The following is a 21,347-nucleotide window of genomic DNA, read 5'->3' as shown; positions in this document are numbered from 1 at the left end:
TTTATGCAACACACCAGATTCAACAACTGAAATTGGTGCATGCCACATGTTTTGGCCAATGTGCCGATGTCTATCGATAAGGCAAGCATCGTCTGTTGAATTTTTGGCAACAAAAAAAAAGATCAGTAGATTATTTTATTTTTTTATAGCACCAAATCACACCAAAATAAAATGACTCGAAGATACACAGTGCTCTTGAAATGTCATATTTGAACAATGTAATAAACTTATGTCCATCTGGTGCAACACCAACATAGAACCATACAAGGTAAAGCTGTGCAGCAACTCATTTAAGCTCACATGACACATTCTCCTCTCATTTATTCGTTACACTGCACAGGAACATCAGCCCTGGGGGAAAAGTGACATATACGCTGATAGAGAGGTCCTCTGTTGGCTGTCTACTGCTGTCTGGCTAGCATATGTCTGCAGCAGTGAAGACAGTACTGCCACACAGTGTCAGACAAAGTCATAGGCTTTTTCTGACTTGGCAGACACTAAAGCTGGAGTACAACACAGCAACAATGCAGTCCACATCAAAGTTTGTCTCTGATGGAATAAAGCTTTATGGGTCAATTGTACAGCAGAAAAAGATTGACCTCTTTCATAGTGCCCCTACCACTTCTATTCTTCCTCTCCTCAATCAAAAGCACGGATTGCTGTCACATTTTGGATGATCATGTGGCTGTCATTCATGTTTGTTGTGCAAGACAATCATATGATTCTCTTCAAGATCAAGGTGAGATGAGGATCAACAGTAAGATTAAATACAAAGGAGATGGAAATGAAGAAGTAAATGAGTGGGAGAGACTAAAGATCCCCTCTCAAATGTGTCTTCCTTTGTCCGCCCTTAATAATGAAAGGAAGAATACTCCGCAGGCAACCAAGGTCAGGCAGGTGAGGTGTTGATTGTACAGTAGGCCTGATTTTAATTACAGTGTGAACTTATAAACAAAAAGGTATTGCCATATAAACAAAGAGAATATTCAAACATCTACTGTAATATGGAAATGTTACATTGTTTCACTTGAGTTTCTGTCACTACATTCAAATGTTGAAGCCAAATACTGAACACTGTGAAATGCAGGGGTACAGCATCCACACAGAAAATTCCCTCTTTGAATAAAATCTTACTGCACTTACTCTTTTCTTTTTTTTTTTTTTTTTTTTACAACTCTTTTTTTTTTTTTTGTACAACTGCTTTCTTTGCTGCAGTGCTCTCTGATTGGTTAAGCACATGTGTCAAATCACTCCAACGCTGTCACGATTAGGCGCGCGATTGGCTGGCGCTCGGACCCCACTCCACCCCCACCAATCACCCACCAATGCTGTGGCGTAGATGAGTGGGCAAGCAGATGTGTGCATCAGGTGGGACTGCGCTTGTAAAAGGGGGGGGGGGGAGGAGGGGGAGGAGGAGGAGGAGAAAGTAGGGGCCATCCCAGGTAACAGAGAGGCAGAATGGGGACAGTGGAGCAAGTGGATGCCTTTCAGTACCCTTGATTTTCATTCAGTTAGTCAAGTGAAACCGATGGCTAAAAGATCTGTGCTTAGTTTGTGTTTGTGCTGTATTAAGCAAAATGTGTCGCGTAAATTTATACCAACAAGAATCATCAAAACGGTAAAACTAGGTCATATGAGGATAAAGTATTTTAAGGAAAAAGGGATTTTGAAAAGCTGTTCATTTAAGCTTACTCTGAGGGTTTATCTGCCTTATGATGATCACAGAACAGGGGTCATAGCACTCCATAATAGGAAGAGAGACATGTTTAAATCAAATCCACTTTTTTAAGATAAGTCAAAGTCATGGCCTCGCTGAAGTCTCAATCATTCACTGAACATACTCTCTCCAGACCCACTTCAGGGCAGTACATCAAAGCTTTACAGTAGGCTGGCAGTGCACAGAGACACAGAGACCTCACAATGACACCGTGGTACGAAAAAAAAAAAAAAAAAAAAATAGGTCATGCCAGTGCTGTGAGTCACTCTGCTGTACACTACTGACATAAATAGCGTCAACAACACTGAGAGAAAACAAAAACACAAAGATGCTCACTCACACAGACTCGTATAAAGGTGGCGGGGGTCTCAACAAACTGTCCCTTTGTCACATCACACCCAACCTGGCAGCAACAACTGCTAAAAATGGGAGTGGAGATTTGGGTTTTGGTGCTATCACACTGTGTATAGAGCACACACTGCAGTGGGTGTGACTTCCACCTGCAGGCCAGCTGCGGGAATTAATGCTCAAAGTCCCGACTTACCGGTTAGAACACGATGTCTTCTTTCCATGCCATACAAAATTTCATCCAGCCACCTAAGGGAGGCAAAAACAATAATGAATACAGCATCCGTGCAACACTAAGCTGGCCAGTTCATCAAACACTGCCTTACAACAACAATGCTCTATGGCTGACTATTTTTTGCTCTGGTGCTCCACATGCTTCAGAGCAGATATGAAGTCTAATATTTTTATCACAGCTAAGTGTGGCTGTTTAACAGATTGAGGTCAGGGTTTGGCTTGGCATGTTATGTAATCTGGTATATGGGCCAAAATAATAGTATTACATATGAGATTGCAGTTCAAACGGGAGTCACGCTGGTGAAAGGCAGGCTGGTGCAGACTGCGGCAGCTTCTGTGTTTTCAGGCTTGTTACAGAAAGATGTGCCCCAGAGAGTAGTCCGAGGCTTTTTCTTCTTGCCTTGTTTCATTTCTCCAAACCCATGAGTTTGAGCTCACCCCCCTTTTCTCACCCACACTCTGCTATTCTATTTCTTATATTGTGTTTTTTTTTTTTTTTTTTCAGATTTCCCGAAGTCGCCATCGTCGCACTTTGATGCCTCCACTTCCCCATTTAGTCTCACTGTGACAAACTGCCAGAGAAGCTAAAGGACAGAATAGTAGATAGACAGACAGACAGACAAACAGATGGAAAAATGGAAAGATAGACAAACAGGCGGAAAGATGGACAGACAGACAGACGGACAGACAGACGGAAAGATGCAAGACAGAGAGACAGAGAGACAGACATACAGACAGACAGACAGACAGACAGACAGACAGATAGATAGATAGATAGATAGATTTTGTTCATGTCTATGAGTAGGATCTCATTAAGGTCTTGTCAATCTGTCATTGCCACTTCTGTTTTTTTTTTCTCATCACTCTAGCAGGGTGGGATATCCGCATTGGTTGCTATGGCACCAGACAGCTCCTCGTTTCCTCAGACAACGGCTAACTGTGATTGTGTCTCTGTGAGCGCATGTGTGTCCATGCACATGCAATCTGTGTGTATGAGACTTGCACCCGTGTGTCAGGCCCCTTGTGTTTAATGTGATGCGGTGCAGCAGAGTGTTAATCACCAGTGTTTGGTTTGGCTTTTTCTTCACTGCAATCAGTGATTACATCCATTTAATGGGGTAACAGCTGGTATTCAACTTTTAGAGATAACAATAGAATTTCTATCAGTCCTGGGTTTCAGTCTGTCTGCATGTGTTCCTCATTACTCTGCGTGTGACTTAATAAAACCAACATCTTTTCTCAGTCCACCTGCCCTTTCTTCTATGTTTGCTCTCCAGCAGAGGGCAGTGTCTGCTTGACACTACAAATACTTTGCCTTTCCAAACTACAGTACATGTATGGGATGATTAGTTTAGTGACAAAATAACCTATTTTTTTTTAGGAAAATATAGAATGACCTTGCCTTTTCTTTAACTTGTGTTTTTTGCTGTTCATTTCAAATATTGACATAAAAGAGATAAGGAGCTGACAAGCTTACAAATGAAATGCATGTGTTTTCAATGAATGTCTATAAAGCAATTGTATTATTACAATTTGCAGGATTTGTTCACTCTGCAAGATGATCATTGAAGGAGAAGGCTGTAAGTTCCAAGAAAACTTCAAAAGACAAGGCTGTCGAAGCTACAAGAACTTACACCTCTGACAGCTGGGGGGGGGGGGGGGGTTAAAGAAAGGGAGTACTTGAGCACTTGTCTGTCTTGATGTGTGCGTGTGTGTGGTATGTGTGTGTCTGTTCATGTTTGCGTATGTGCATGTATGTGAGGAAGCTGTTGTGTTGGTTGAGGGAGGTGTGTTTTTTCCCCCCCTGTGGGGCCTCAGGCTGGGATAGGGTGAGGCGGAGCTTTGGGGAGGCGCAGCATGGGACGGGCTGAACTCAATGCACTGTAACAGCACTCGGGGCAGGGGGGTCACAGAGTCCAGCATTCCTCCAGAACGCTGTGTGTTTACATGACTGACGCTGTGCCGGGGGGGAGGTGGCAGCGCTGCATAACTACACCATCAGATAACACTCATTGCTTGTATTTATGTTCATCATCTACCAGGGAGATAAGAATCCTTTATTCATTGTTTCAACTTCAAGTTTTTAACTTCATTTAACCCCTTCATGTACATAAATCCTGACAGTCACAGAGACATAATGGTAAAAGTAAAGAAACCGGATTCTTGCCTTCTTGTATAACCAGTCAAACCTTTTGTTTATCTAGTAATATAGGTATAGTGATAATCTGCTTTTCCCTTTCACTTTATGTCCATCATGCGCAGAGATACTGAAGAATCACATGTGATAACTGTATGGACTCAGTCTGATCTAAACATAGCAGTCAGCACCTGTAATGTAGCACATGTATGTAGAGGCTAATGTCTTGTTATAATGAGTAGTAGAAGACAACACTGTTGTAAAAAAAAATCAATGTAAATGTAATTTCAAAGCTTTTCTTGGATTCCACTTACTTTTGTTAGGGCGTTATGTAAATATATTGTTTTGTAAAACACGCACTATATGTGAAATGAAAAATGTAAAGATTATTTTTCACCATGAGCCAAAGAAAACCCATGAAGTTGTGTTAAAATATTTGTGCTTAAAGGGCTTTTAAATATTCTCAATCATCCTACCTCATAAATTCAATGTTAAATATAGACTCAAGTTGACTTTATATATCAAAATATATATTTTTTAAATTGCATACATTTGTAATTGAAATGTGTGCACAATGTTGGATGTAAAACTAGCAGTACCCACAGAGCAGCCAAAGTCAAAGTCCCAAGTCTACCTGAGTAGGACCAAGGGGCCAGACCAGAGCTGAGATTATCCAGGAAAGGTCAGACTAAAAAGGACCGGTTCAACCTCCTCTCAAGTGGCCAAGCTTATCAGGTTATTCATGCAGGAATAGCCTGGACTCAGCTGGGCTGGGCTGCTGGCCCCTTTTCTGGGCTAATCTGGTCTGAACTTTGACTGTAGCTCCTCTGTGCTGCTGCTCTCACATCCCAGAGCCTAGAAGCCAGCTGGTCAGCTCCAGGGCAGCACAGCAGAGATGTGGAGTGACACCCAAGCCCTGGAGAGACAGTGCTCTGACTGTACTGTGGATGAGGGAGGGGGGTGGTATGATCGTCAAAGGCTCCATTGTTTGACAGGCAAGCATGGTTTCACGTGCAGCGCATGATTCCCGCTGCAGGTCTGAACTGTGGTCCAGTCTGACCTAAACTGTCCGGGAGGATGTAGCTGTGGCCTCCCTGGGCAGGTTAAAGTGTAACTGTGTCCGTGTTTTCTCAGGAAAGTGTGTTTGTCTAGAGGACCAACATGGAGGCCCTTTTGTTTAACTAAGTAGTGAGGCTCGCCCTAAAAGTAAAGCTCTTTGAAACACACAGGAACCAGGTGGCCCATCTCTGTTCCATTTACTGCCAGTTAGGTACAGCTTGCATAAGTGCGAGTGATTGTTTACATTTGCGTGAAAAGCAGAATGCGCCTACGCAGACAATTGTATCTCTGTAAGATGATGAAGAAACATACGCTGAGATTTTTCATCCAACACATTCAGCTGACAGTTCAGTGCCAAAAACGAGAGGCACCTATCTTCTGCAGAGGGTGAAACAGCTGCAGCCAATTATGTCTAAATACTGTGAGAGGTAAATGATCAGGCACAATGTGGCCCTGTTCAGGGAAAATTCTGGTACTCTTCAATCTGCGACTTGTTGTCGGTAATTGTGGCCATTGCGACTTCAGATCACAACTACTTCGTTTCACAGATTCAACATTCACAACTATTGTAAAATAACTCACATCCAAACTTACCAAATCCAATTTGTCAATGTTTTGTCAATGATATTTGTAAAAAAAAAAAAAAAGAAGTAATAGTACTAAAAGAAGATTAGTATTCCTTATTATTGAAGAAAAAAAGAGGGACACAGTGAACAATAGAAGCAGAAGAAGAAAGGAAGGAAGGGTGTTGCAGTGTGAGAGGACATAAATGTGCTAAATGCTTCAATCAGTAGGTTTAAACACTCGTAGTGGTTACAGTGACATTCAGCAGGGTTCATGTTGATCATGTTTAACATCCTCATTAACATGTTAGCATCTAAATTGACATTCTGTATCCATGCTGATACTAGATGAAAAATTAAGGGATCACCAGAGTTAATATGAGCCCCTTTCCCACATGCACACCAAATAGTTTCAGGAAGGAAAGGGGTTCTCGGGGGGAAAGGCCATGACATAAAAATGACTGCTGAAGTCAGAGTGAAATATTTGAACTCATCCAAGATGGCAGACGAAGCAGCAGTGTCCAGTGCTATTGTGACAGTTGTTGCCTTTATATCAGTGCTACAGAAAAGAGTAATCTGACATATTCAAAGTAAGAGCAAATAAGTGAAAAAGAACATACTGGCAAGCAGATAGAGTAAAAAAACAGTTTCATTATGTGAAAGGGTCTATAGTTTATTCTGAGGGGGGCTTGAATGCCTAAAGTATTTCTCCATGCCCCAAACTCATGACAGTACATTTAATATCTGATTAGATCTTTTGATAGAAAATGTTTGAACTTTATTTTTAGCAATGCATCAGTGTAATGGTTGAACATCAGTATTGGCTGATATCTGCCCTGCTGACAAACATCACTGATGCTCTGATGATATCGACAGAAATGTCCCAAAGAACAGCAACGTGATGAGAAGACATGAAAGTACAGACAGAGGCCAGGGTCTGTGCTGATACAGACACCACCACAATTCAACTGAGATATATCTTCAATCCTCCTAATTTAAGAATTTTGAAAATGTTAACAGTATTTCAAATGAGTTGGTGTGCTAAGTGCTTTTTTTTTTTCTGTACCAGCATTGTGTGCAGACTGGTAATTAAAAACAAGAATGTTCTGAATTTTGGGTTTCCAGAACTGATTTTTGTTGCCCTTGTACTGAAATATTGTTTAATTGTTACAAGATTACAATTCCCATCGTAATAAATTAAAATAGAAATTCTGAATTAAATAGCTTTGACTCAATAATACAGCAAAATGTATCCTGGTACCACTTTTAATTGTTTTGTCAAATATGCAGCGTATTGGAAAGTATTGTATACATATCATATCATTGGGTCCTTTCCAAAACCCATCTCTATTGCAGTCCTGCAATGAAATTTCTTCCTTGATACTGTGTGGTCTTTACCTATAAAAACAACTGCTAATAATATCTAACTAAACATGTCAATGGATCTTCAGCCACAGTTCCCAGGGTTAGGGTTTGTTGTTTACAATGTCTCTCTGCAGCCTTGCACGATTTCAGGATGCCAAGTGCTGTCAATCAAACACAAACAACAACACAACACTGGGGCAAAGAGAGAGCAGTTTAGATTTCTTCATAGAATATTCCATAAATAGTAGTGTTAAAATAGGCTCTTCAGAATGTGGGGCATACAGTGTGCAGTTTTATTCAAAATTGCTCCAAGCCAAAAACTGTAGAAAGCATCTGAGAAGTTCTCAAGGATTTGTCTGTGCTTTGACCACAAGTCACAGCCATAGCTGCTTCTTTTAATTAGGCCATATTGGATTCAAGACAGGCAACTAAGACATCAGACAAAACACTTGTTCAGCAGATTGAGCAGTTGTAATGGAGATGCAAATCTGTGCAGCACTGGGCTCAAGTGACACAGAATCAAGCCATTTCAGCACATTGCCTATGTTAAAGCTCCAGACAGACAGAAAGCGCAATACTGCAGCACCAGAGCACACTCACTTATTGTTGCTAAAAACTTTGACTGGGGCAGAATTCACATTTACCAAATTCCTCTGCCAGATTTCCCTTTCATTGTAAACACCGACAATCGCTCTGACACGACGAGGAGGCTGTGCGCTTTGGTCAGCGAGCATGTGAGATCGCTGGCTTCACTGTGAGCTTCAGAGCAAAGCATGTAAAAGACTGAGGCACTCAATCTGAGCCATTGTCTGTCACAAATCACTATTTAATCTGTGTTACATCGTGTGTGCACTACAACCAAACGTATGTTTTTAAACCGGTAACGATAATGTTATACCGGTTCTGGTATTAATATAGTTTTACCACACACCCCTACTTCAGATTGGATGCTGCATATAGAGAGTACCTGTGTTTGGTTTCATAAAGTTTATAATGCTGACCTAACAGAAGTTTGTGACCCTGAAGTAAACTTTGGTTTCATGCAAATTTGAAGTTGCATAGACTTTCCCGGCATGAGGGAACACTGGTCAGTATAAAACTCTGGGTCAGGGTGGTCCTGATGGCAGAGTGAATGACTACAACTTCCCTGATTTGTGTTTCAGTAGGAGATTGTTTCTACCTATTTGCCTATATTTTTTAAAATGTACACTGCAACCATATCCCACATGTTGGAAGCAGATCAAATTCCTTACTCTAGCACAAGGGTCTGTATTTTCACTCTTGGATCAGGCACAATGCAGAGGCTAACCATGGCCAATTGGTAGTAATGATATGATGCTGACTCTGCTGCTGTATTCTCACTCCTGAGACTGACACACATGTGACATTGCAGCATATATCAATATTTGTTTTTTCCTCATGACTATTACAGATGCCAATCTTTTCTTTGTGTGCATAGTGATTTACACAGGAAAAACTTAGACCGGTGTTTTAATCCAGGAATTAATTTGAAATGAGGTTTGTTGTACCAACTCTGAATTCTTTAAAAGACTATGACCAGAGTTGGGATTGGAGTAAGAAGTCCCAGAGTATCTGCCGACGAGTATACTGTGACTTTAGAGAATACGTTTTGGTGGTTACTGTTATTTGTCAGGACACAACCATTTATCCAATTAGACATTTTTGGGAAGGTGTCATAATGTGTGCGGTTTCTTGGACAATGCACCTTGTGTTATGACTTTCACTTACAGTCCAATCAGCTCCCCTTGAGTACAAAAGGAGGTTTGGTCCCAAATTGAATCTAAATTCTCTTAAAGTGTTGCTGTGACAGAATTTAAATTAGTAGATTTTCTCTCCAGACTATTTTATATTTATAATTATGCAATGGATTAACAGACTAATGGATGACAGATACACAACCCAACAAAAAAGCCTTTACCACAATTGTAGGCAAAACTGGTGCATACAATGATACAAAGGGATGCAAGTCATAACCATGTCCTACATTTCCCATAATGCAACCCCAACCACCACAGTTATGTCATTATTTTTCCTCTTTAAACTTGCTTTAGCTCAGTGGTTGATTGCACACCTGATATACAAACGCTTTAGTGCTCAGTGCAGCAACCATGGGTTCGAATCTGACCTTGCTTCTCTGCTGCATGTCATCATCCTTAACTCTCTCTTCACATTGTTTCATATTATGACGTCCATCTATTGTATAACCCTTCTCATTAATTTGCAAACGATTCAGGGCTAACTTGTGCCATTAGTTATCACCAGAGTGTTTTATTTTCATGTATTTCAAGTTAGTTTAATAGTTCAAACCTTTTAGTTTCGCAAGACAGAACACAAAAAAAACTAAATGCTTTCCAGTTTTCCCTCAAAAAAAGCAGGATTAAAAAACAATACATGTTGATGAGTGTGTTATAATTAATAATCTCAGTTGTATTTTTTCATACTAGTGTTTCCTCTGTATTTTTCACCAGGTCAGAATGTGATCCGCAGCAGACACAGAGCTGTTCTGCTCCACCCTGTGAGAGCCTCTGTCTCCAGCAGGTTGATCACAGCAGCTGGAGTCCAGCATGGAAAAAAAATGTGAAGAGGTTCACCCGGGGGGCTCTGCAGGGGCCGCTCTCGCCTCTTTGGGCCGCTCCACACACTACGGCTCTGTCACGTGCGTTACCTGAGGAGGATGAGGACAGCAACATCTGGATATGTTCTGAGGGCTGTAATTTTAGAAGCTCTCAGACACTCTTAATCCCTCTCAGTATGTTGTTTATTTTGGTCCCGTTCTCTGGTCAATAGCCAGATTTCTAAGAAGCAAACACCAGGTTACTGGGACTGAGACAGTGAGGCCCCACAGAGCCGAAAATGATCAGGCTTGTAATAAAGACCTCTTCAACTGCAGTGAATGCAGCTATCGGTCCAGTGAACGGATAACACACAGTCAATAGGCCTATCTTTCACAGCAATTTCTGTCTCGAAGGTGTTTCTGCATTCTACGAAAATCACTTGGTGTCAACACAATGACATGTTAAACATAATCCCCACTAGATATTTCATAGAAATATATAACTCATCACTACCCAGTCAGGGCTTTTTTTCCAGTCTCAATCCCTGTTTCCAACCATTTCAAAAACTGAATATACATCACAGGAGACAATACTGTGTGAACATAGTAATGAGTTATTCACTGGATGTTTCAAACTATTGGAATAGACTTTCCAAGGTTTAAGAAATTGCATAAGGTTTAGAATAATCACTGCTTGCAAATTTTAATGGATAGCAGAGATTGTAAGGATAGTTGGAAAAATACATATTTTTTTGCGAATATAAGCGAAGGTATTGCACCTTTTAAATTATCACTGTAATCATCTTATGCAAGTTGACAATAAAAAACATGTTTTAATCATCTGACAAATGGACAGTTGTTAATAAATGGAAAGGAAGTGCTCATCAGAACAGACAGAAAAGGAAAAGAAAAGCAAAAGACAGAAGGATGGATCGAAAAAAAGAAGAGAGGAGAGCAGGTCAAAAGGGCAGAGAGTGAGAAGAGAAAAAGGGAAGCAGTACGGTCGTATTTTTAAGATGACAGCAAGCGTGTGGTCTGGCAGGCACACCAGGAGTTAGTTTATTGGAGTCGTTTCTTTTACGAGGGGCTGTCCTGCCTCAACAAATGAGCAGGCTCAGACCAGCCATCTTTACCCCCTGTCTTAACACAAAGCACATAACCAATCCACGCAGTCACAAGGCATTAATATGCACTATTTGCACAGATATCCATTAATACTTGGGGTGTCAGGTCGAAGGCAATTCTGAATGCAATATCTCTAAATATGAATATGAAGCACCAGCGCCAATGTGTCTCTCGCATGTAAATGAGTTTACACTTCCTCTGCAATAAAATCAAATCTAAGATAGACAGATTCAATGTTCTATAAACAGGATTACCACTCTCAGCTTTTTTTAAATGTGACATTGACATCTCGGAAGTTAAAATATGTGAGCTTTATAAAGGTTTTTATTACATTGCTTTTATCACAGAGCTGCACAATTATGAATGAATGAGACTGATTCCACTTACTCTAATGAAAACCTGATTCTAAACTCACAAAAAAAAAAAAAGGAAAATGAAAATAGCGTCATTCACTTTCTGTTTTGACCAAGCAGCAACCTCTGTTCTTGAGAAATTAAGCAAATGCAGTAGTGAAAAATCCTGCAGTTAGTCGAGTGTCCGCTTGAGGCTGGCTCCAGGAACATGGTAATTCAAATACACGCCACAGCCCAAAAAGCCTGTTTTTACATCAGAAATTAACATTTCTACAACCTGGTACAAAAAACAAAATAGGTCTGATTAGTTATCGTTTTGATTTTATGAAAGATATGTGTTATCCATGGTTAGGCGCTTAGCTGACATGATTGACAGGTGGGCGTGATGTAACGGTTTAGTCTTAGAACCCGCCTCAGCTCCAGCTCTCAGCCTGTCGTCAGGTTGACTGAAAGTTAGGCTGAGACAGGATTTCCAACATGGCGGCTGCTGCCGATGAGCCTGCGGAGCCCCCTGCAGTAACAGATGGCTGACGTCACTCAGGCTTCATATTTAAAGTACAGTACGGTTTTGACACAGACACAACTTAAAATGTATGCTTGTAACTTATCCTTGAATATTATGTTCAAAAACCATTTGATTGTTATTTTCATTTTCCAGATCTAGAAACAAAATAAATTCCACAACCAAACCAACAGTCAAATGTGACAGTTATGCTTTTGAAAATGTGGACATTATTAGGTGTTTTAGGAGAAGCTATGAGCAGAGAAAGTGGAGGAAAGTAATAAACTTTCACTATTTCCCTTGAACGCTTAATCACGATATTGGAATACACACAAAACCTTCTATGAAAGAGTTTTTTCCTTCATACGCAATCAGCCCACGCTGAAGTATTCACTTCTACTAATGCTTTGGTCTATGTTTGGTCTAGGGATAAATCTGAAATGCTGTTTGTTTTAAATTGTTCTTTAGCTGCTGTCTCAGCTTTAAACAGGCTTATGATGGTTTACTACGTCCTTTACTTTACACAAATTCATATTACCTTTAAGTGTTTGGCCTGATTTCTTTACTGTCATTTTGCTTGTAATAATAAATGCTCCTCCTGAAGTGAGCACCTTCTTCATTCCATACAATATCTGTCCACCCTGAAAATGCCACATATGGAGTTTGAGCGTTGGCGTCCTAATGACAATACGCTCCAATATCTCGATATCAAAACACGATAGCCAACACTGTCAGTGCCAACATGCAAGCTAGACAATTTAAAGGGAAAAGGTGTCCTTCAACACTGCCAGACTTGAAGACTCAGCGGAGCAATATGGAAAATATAGTGTTTACTTAGTAGGTGACTGTGTGTGGTATGCATTTTCCTCAACATTGTGCAATTTTCTCCTCAACAGATCCTATAATGCAGAGCAGAATAGGCTCACAAACATCAAGTGTGGTACCACTAACCACTCAGCCTCAGCCACTGGCCACTGCAGCATGACCTTCAAGCCCGGCTGTTGTTATTTTCCACAGAGGTCAGCAGCTAAGAATGTGAAACACGCAGAGCCTCAAACATGCCCTTCTCTTCAAAACAACCCCCACAACTTTTTTGTAAATCATTTTTGCTGTTACTTATTTGCAGTGCCTCTAATACATTTTTTTTAAGATACAATATGAACATTTTCTTCACTAAAATATCCAAATTAATGACAAATTGACTAAACCTATGTTATTTATATTTTATTGTTGAGTACTTACATTACCTCAGATATTTCCAACATTACGACAAAGCCGGAGAAATAATTCATTTTACAGTTGTAACGGGACTTTTATCGTTGCCGTGGAAACACTGAATGTTATGTCAAAGACTGCTACATAAGGAAGCAGGAACTGCTACTGAAAGCTCCTGAACTGTTGATGTATGTGCTGGTAAAAAACGTAATGTAAATTATACTTGAATCATTAACTCGTAGGTAAACATTTTTCTCTTCCTCCGGTCTGTTTTGCCCATTCGTATTGACTACGGTCAACTCAGAGTTCGTTTTCATCGAGGCTTTGATAATTGGTTGAATACAGACAGAAATGAGGTTTCAATGTCCAGGACCTCTTTTCAACTAACATTGTGTTTTATAATTTTGATAATTAGTTCATTTAAATGTTGAAATGATGATGAAAACTGATGAGGTCTATTTTTGACACAATAAACCGGACAGCCCAGCCGGACAGAATAGAATGACCCTGCTCATTTAGAGTACAGGTCTCTTTCTCTGTCCCTCAACCTGTCTGCTCAGGTAGTCCTTTAGTGTCGAGACTGGCCCACTGATGCTGGCCTTGTACTTTATCATACAGTAGAGGGATCTGACCTTAAAGACAAAGAGTAAAGCCACTGCTCCCACAAATCACCTAAGACCTCGTGAGGTGATGGGCAACACAAAAAAAGATTCCTCCTGTGAGCCACCATTTGGAACTTTAAAGAACAAGTCCATCTGGTAAGGGAGCACATGAAAGACCCAGAACCTTCTGAAGGGATAATATATCTCATACAGTCTGGGAAAACTCAGGATTTAGGAGCTGGAGAGAGTTTCTACGGAGAGAAATATCAAAAGTCACCTACTCTGCATATCGACACCACCATGGACTCACCAGTCCCAAATAAGAACAAGACCTGAATGACGGAAGGACAGATCGCTTGACTGACAGGTCTTTTTGTGAATCACATCTCCATTTGGAAATGTATTAATGTTCAGATATCATATTCCACAGCTCTATGTTATGTCTAGACACTATTGAGTCTGGAAAAGTGTATTTAGACCAAAATAACTTTTACTCAGTTGTTTTGTTTTACTGCAGGAACTTCATTGAAAGCTTTGTATGATGACTTGTCCTAACGTGAGTGTCTCTGTTCATTACATGGACCAAGGCAGCAACAGAAAACGACATCTTTAAAACCTTTGTAGCAGATTAAAAAAGTAGGCTTACAAGTTTGACTAAAAAACAAACCAATGGACCGTCAGTGGAGTCTGAATTCACTCTCTGCTTTTAGCAATAATCATGCAACCTTCCACACATGACATGCTTACAGCTTCAACTACAACGTCTCTCCATCTTTATTTTCTTTGCCTTATATATCAAAACCAAATCCAAACAAAAAACACATGTGGCTCTCTAGGGAGTTCCCATGTGGGCTTTTCCACTCAGAGAGTCCTCGGAACAGTTTAGTCCAAAAATTACTGTTGGTGAACCGACTCTACAGCTGTGTTTAGGTCGGAGTAACTTTTATACAGCCAAAACACAGAAAACCAAGGATGCTGATTTAAATTTGAACTACTGTCAGTGTGATCAATTCTGGCCTTGTCTATCAAGATCCATTTATGCTGTCAATAAGGCCTGCAAGATAAAATTACTGTGAAATAACATTACTTACTTAATTAAATTGTTACATTTAAAAAAATCAAAGAGTTCATTCAGCTATAACTCTGACTATGTACATCTGCTGTGTGTTTCTAACATGTCCCCACTGGATCCAAAAACCTTTCTTTTTCACCCCTACATTAAAACTGAATAATCTAAAGGTAGCTGATGGCTGGCTTGAGCGTCATCTGACAGCATCAAAATGACAAAACGTGCACATTAGGGCTGAGGCGATTCCTAAACAGCCTCTGTACCATTAAGTGCTTTAACATTGACTTGAGTATCCCGGTTTTGATCTGTTTTTTTATGTATCCCGTTTCTGTATTTGTGCATGTGAACATTGTATCCTGATTTCAGAAATCCTGATGTGCTTGCAAGTGCTTTGGTTCAACAAGCAGGGACGAATCCAGAATAATTTGGCTGGGGTGGCTCTAGGCCTGTGCTCAAACATTGATAAGGCAATATATCTTCATTGGCTCTTTGCCAATATGTGAACCGATACAGATTTTATAGTATCGATACAGCCGCGAAGCTGTGATGGTAGTTTGGAAAGACCCATTGCCAATGATGCATTTCCCAATAAAGCCAATAGGGGGCAGTAGAAGCAAAACTACATATGTAGGCAGTCCCAAATCAAAACAAACAAGCATGGATAAGAAACGCCGAGTTTTTATGGTATTTATATAGGCCTACTAAGACAAGATAAGATCATCCCGTGTTTATCAAAAAGGGAAATTAAGTTTATGGTCAATAAAGAGACCTTCTTATAATCTCTTTTATATATTATTATTTCTCTTGAATAAAGCAAGTGATTTAATGAAAAAAACAAAATGGCCGACCTTGCAATATTTCTTATCTGATTGCTCGATTAATCGCCAAACTAAAATAATCTGTTACTGCAGCCCTATGACACATGCTGAGAGAGAAAGTTTGGGGATTTTTTTGCTTTTTAAGGCATGGACAGAAAAGTTCACAGTAATATGTGTGGATCAGTGCGATGAGGACTGTAGCTTCTGTACATTCGATGCCTGCTCTACCAACTGAGCTATACGTACAGGTTTACTGTTATATAACTGCAGCTTTAGAAAGTACTGCAACTTTAAAAGCAAACGGTCTGAGATAATCTACCTCAAAAACTACAGACTTAATGATATTCTGTCCGAAATTGAGTTAGGGTGCGAGAGGCGATTGGTTTTCGAGAGGACTGCTGTTATCTAAACTAGGAGGAGTTAATCCTGTTGGCTGTGGAGTGAAGACATCACACTGTCCTGTCGCTTCCTGTGTGTGGAAGAGTGTGTGTGTGTGTGTGTGTGTGTGTGTGTGTGTGTGTGTTTATTTCTGGACATGTGAGATGTCTGAACAAAAGAAAACAAGACATACTATATGAGAGAACCTGAGCAGCTTAGTCTGATCCAAAGAAGAACCACAGAGCAGCCAACTCATGATAAAGTTCAACAAAGTAACACGCGCCGGTGCATACACACATACACAAAGAGAGGAATAGCAGCTCATGTTAGACACCCTGTATGTTTGTTACAGTCGTGCAAAGTTTACTGGAGCAAATTATGGCAAGATCAAAATGGGGAAACTTTTCTACTGATCCTGGTTGGGACCAAACAAACGTCAGTAACGTCAGCTGTTTGTGAGTGACTCACCTTTGTCCACACCAGTCTGCTTGCTGTCAGCCCTTCATTCCAGGTAGGTAAGTTTGTTGTTCAAAGATTTCTTTCGTCTCAAGATGGAGGCAGGAACTCACCAAACACAAATCCTTTGCTCTGAGTTATTGTTGTTTTGAGTCTAGCAGGTTCACTTCTGCTTCTCTCCTGCTGATTGCTGCACGAACTGCAGACATGACAGCGTTGACAAATAGCCAGTTGGACTGTGAGTAACCAGTTCTGAAACACAGGTGCAGTGACTCTCAGTGAATACAAACAGCTCAGTATGAAACAACTTCTTTGCCAGTGGTTCCCCTCCAACCTTTCTCCACCTCCCTCCTCCTCCTCCTCCTCCTCCTCCTTCTCCTCCCTGCGTCTCCCCTCCCTCTCTTCCAAACAGCTCAAAGACAGAACAGTGCAGGGCTCAAAGAGTTGTCGTTTCTTCAGTTTTTCATGTAAGCAGTGAAGGTAACACACGCGCTTTCCTTTTGGCTTGCCAAGTTTAGGACAAGAAGTCCAGAACAAAATCATTTTACAGATTACAAACAATGGCACCTCTGTTTTTGAGCCAATGACCTGAACAGCGGTGAAAACTGAGCGACAGAAATGCAAAATATAGCTGTGCTCAAACAAATGTTTCTGAGCCGCATTATATCATGACCTAACTTTCTCAAAAATCATTAAAAATTCATTAAAAAATGTTCTTCGGAAAGACATTTCTATACAACAGACAGTTTTTATGCATAATGAACTCAGAAAGACACTGCACGAATCCCTATCATGGTGATATTTAAGCTTTATAAAAACAAGAGGCAAAGGGGGAGGGCCCATGCAGACGTTGAGAAACATTACTTCGAGCCTCCCTTGGGCTAAAGTTGGCCTCAAACTGCTCCTGCCAGCTCTCACTTGTCTCATTTCTGTAAAACTAAGTGATGTCCATGTCCATAGGGGCAGACGGGATTTTTGGCCACACCATCAAACAAGTCGATAATTTGTCCATACTTTGGCATCTGAATATCAATAACAGTAAATCAAGAAATTGGGAGTTACATAAAAGTGACACGGACTGTTTTATTTGCTAAATGAGGCAAATAATACTCGATATTATTATTATTATAGTTGTTGTTTCTGTTTTACCTGGCTGCAAAGTTTCTGATTTGATGCAACACACTCACATTCCCTTCTTCTTGCAGTCTGAAGTCAGTTAAACCCATCTCAACACTATGAGGTGGCCTCACTAACTCGTGACAGCTGTCTCAAACCCTGTTCGTTGTCAGTATGACTAGCTCTGTTGTTCAAAGGCAAACTGCTGAATCTGAAATCATCAAAATAATTAAGAAATGATTTGCACCATCTACAGATTATTTGTTTTTGACTGCCTATTAACTGCCTACTTAACTGACTATTAAGTAGGCCTGTCATTCTTCTAAATTCTCTATATAGAAATGACTTGATACAACCAATGAAGCCTCATTCTACACAGTCTTGTGTTTTAAAATTGACATTCACTAAATTGTTCACACTCGTAAGCTGTTATGCAACAAGTGTTGACAGCTGTATTGATTATAGAAGCATAGCAATAAGGGGTAGGACTGAAAAACAAGACTGTCACATGTTCTGTGCAAACATAACGTCATGCAGTTTGCATTTTTTAAATCAGCAAACAGACTTATGGTCATTCCTTGATCTATTAAATCATGTTTTTCAATCCAAATTATTTCCTCCTATTACTTCTCGATTGTAAAATCCTCACAGCACGGATTCTGCTCACCTCAGCTCACTTGATAAGAAAACAACTATAACCTAGTTTACTGATAGGACAAACAAACTCTGTGCAAGCCTTAGTTCAGAGATGACACATTTCAAACGGGAGGACAAGGCACAGTCTGGAAAGTTTTGTAATACAAATAATTTTAAATCAATCATCGAAATGTGGTTTGCACGGTTGTCTCACAGCGAGTTGATTCCTGGTTTAAACCTGCAGGCTAACTGGGTCAATTCTGAGTGGAGTTTTGCTTGTTCTCCACGCCCATTCCTCAAAGGTTTTTCTTTCTGGACAGTCAGGCTTCCTCCCACAGGCCATGAAAATACACATTAAGTTAATTGCGGCCTCTTCACACTGCCTGTAGGTGTGAATATGATTATGAATGGTTGTCTGTCTTCACACTCGCCCACTGTCAGCTTAAACCGGCTACATCAACCTTCTACGAATAAGACTTCTAGGTAAAGGATGAATAGGTTATTATCACGTGGTTTTACAGTTACCCCTAAACCTACAAAGAGTTTTGGCATCTTTAAGATCATAATTATGGTTTTACAGCATGCATAATTTCTGAAATCACTGTCAATGCTCTCATCGACCTGTTTGCAGCTGCAGCAGGTAGCAATAAAAGCAATGATGATCACCTGCTCAACACCAAACAGCAGAGGGACGCAGTTAGCAACTGGCTGGTAAGGTGGACCATCTAGTGACTCAAGACTAGGACATGTCCAAAAAGATATGACGAAGACTAAAGCAGAGCTCAATGGACAGTGAATAATATACTCGTATTTGTTGGTTGGACAGGTACACAGCTCTTTATGAATGTTCAGTATCAGATGGATGTGTAAATATGTCTGTGTTACTATCATGTACTTTGTGAGTCGACAGTATATTTGCTCAATAGTGGCTTAAAAATCAGTTTGGATCATAGAGCTCAGAAGACATGGCTGGGAGGGCAATATTTCTGAGCCAGTGACAGTCAGATATAAAAAATGATACCATGTGGAGTCACAACAGGCAATGAAATTAGCACCTGCCGCCTGCAAAATGCAGGGTAAATATTGGCTGGGGCTGGTAAAATGCTCAGGTCACCTGCCATCAGGTGTTTACACAGTGTTTACAGCTTCAAAGTAGATTTCAGATGTGCTAGACAAAATAACTAAGCAGCCAGTTGAACGATCAGTGACCTGTATCACATGTATCAAAATATTTTTTTTTTTTAATTTACTTGTATAAAATACAGAACAATAAATAACTTTAAAATGGCCTTTGTCGGGTTATCAGATAACTTGCATCATTTTATTTTTTTTATCATGTGAAGGCTCTTTAATGGTTTATATATGTAAAAAATGTCAAATAAAAATGTTGTACCATGTAAATGAGTGAATCAAAAGGACACATACCTGCTGTCTGCTGGGGTCTTGGTCTTCACAGCTCACTGACCCCTGAAGGGAAACACACGGATAAATTAAGTATAGCTGGTTTATGTTACTGATTTTAATTCATGAGCAATGCATGTCATATTTTGACAGCAGGTTATCGAAGAACTGATCTCAAAACAATTCTCCACACTACCAGCGAGATAATAATCTAGATAACTATTTCAGAATTAATTTGCTGATGTTGGCTAAAAAGTCTTCTTTTTTTTTTTAAAGCCAACAACATCTGGTTCTTTGCTATTTGCTCTGAGCAGTGTTGTAAAAAACGTCTTGCCAGTTGGATGAAAAGGCAACTCTATCAGATCACCAAATATACAATCAGAATTAACTTTTAGTTTCATTAAATTAAATTAAGAGCCACATGGAAAAGTTTATAAATTGCTGGTTCACAGTTCAATTGTGCTGGTTTTATAGTTTACGATGAAGGACAGAAGATAATATTGGTGATCAAACAGCACCATCTAGTGTTTGTCTCACATCATCTCTGAGTATGAGCTGGAAAAGTTTTTGAAGCAACTACTAACACCATGGCTACTCAACTTACTTTTCCAAGAGTAACTTACTCTGATTCCTCTATTATTCTATAAAAATCGTGTTTTGAAATAGTAGTTTGTAGCTTGTAGTTCATATTCAAAAGTGCATGGTTGGATCTTTTATTTAAAAAGCATCAAAGTGTTTTTGAACAGAGTCAGTGTGGCTGCCACCAAAAGTGAGAGCACTGCTCTCATATTAATTCATAATAAAATATTCTAATACAAACCTTCATACAAAAATAAAGTGGTACAAATCCTGCCTCTTCTACGATCAATTGAAGAGCATGTTAAAGTAGAACTTACCCCGAGCAAAATAGATAAGTATATGAACAACATGTGAGCATGTTGGATCTAACAGAGGGACACTGTTAAAACATGTTGTGACTAAAGTGGCTTTATATGTTTATCTTCTTCAAACCACCTCCTACATTTATCATACTGTCTTCAAATGATAGCTCTTTGACAAAAAATGTGCGTTACCTTAAAGAGCTTAGGTTTCTAAAGTTGAACATTTTGAAGATAAAGATTGACATTTTTTTTTTACCATTTCATAATTAACATGAACACACGTGACTGTCTCAATTTAGTAGACTCTCCTGCTAGAATACATTTAAGCTAGAAACGGTTATGCTTAAAAAAAGAAAAAAAAAGTCTTACATTGCCTTTTTTTTGTTCCTTATCACACACGAGTCGCCTCATTCCGTATTAATAACTTCTTTTTCGTTTTCACCTTTTTTTATGGAGGCAGTTATACCGCTAAGTGTCCCAACTGTCGGTGCGTCTTCTTGAACCGGCTGCTCAGACGGTAGTCATGGTAACGACTTGGTGGACTTAGACTTGGTGGACTAAGACTTGGTGGTACATTTCTAAAAAAAAAAAATTCTGATGCCACTTTAAATTGCTCTGTTAAAGCGAGAAATAAAAACTCAACATCCAGAATTATATCGTTACATACATTCACATATTTTACGGAGTCCCTGAAGTCACAAAGAGTGAAAATTGTATTTGTGCAGGTAATAGGCCAATATAAGGTATTACCTGCACAAGGTAAGGTATTTTATAATAACTTGTATCCTTTGCATACA

General features: G+C 39.8%; 1 long non-coding RNA gene across 1 annotated transcript in view; it reads right to left on the bottom strand.

Annotated features, from left to right (window-relative positions):
- The window catches only part of LOC114920941 (uncharacterized), a 46,642-nt gene extending 29,777 nt beyond the window's left edge, over positions 1–16,865 (bottom strand). The window contains exons 1-2 of the long non-coding RNA XR_003809230.2: positions 16,529–16,865; positions 2,262–2,314 (exon numbers count right to left, since the gene is read on the bottom strand). This is a non-coding gene — a long non-coding RNA (uncharacterized lncRNA). The remainder of the gene's footprint in view (positions 1–2,261; positions 2,315–16,528) is intronic.
- Positions 16,866–21,347: the final 4,482 nt, after the last annotated feature.

The sequence above is a fragment of the Labrus bergylta genome, chromosome 14 (genome assembly GCF_963930695.1).
Source record: "Labrus bergylta chromosome 14, fLabBer1.1, whole genome shotgun sequence".
NCBI lineage: Eukaryota > Metazoa > Chordata > Actinopteri > Labriformes > Labridae > Labrus > Labrus bergylta.
Note: the sequence above shows the minus strand (reverse complement) of the source record. Positions and strands in the feature narration are given on the sequence as shown.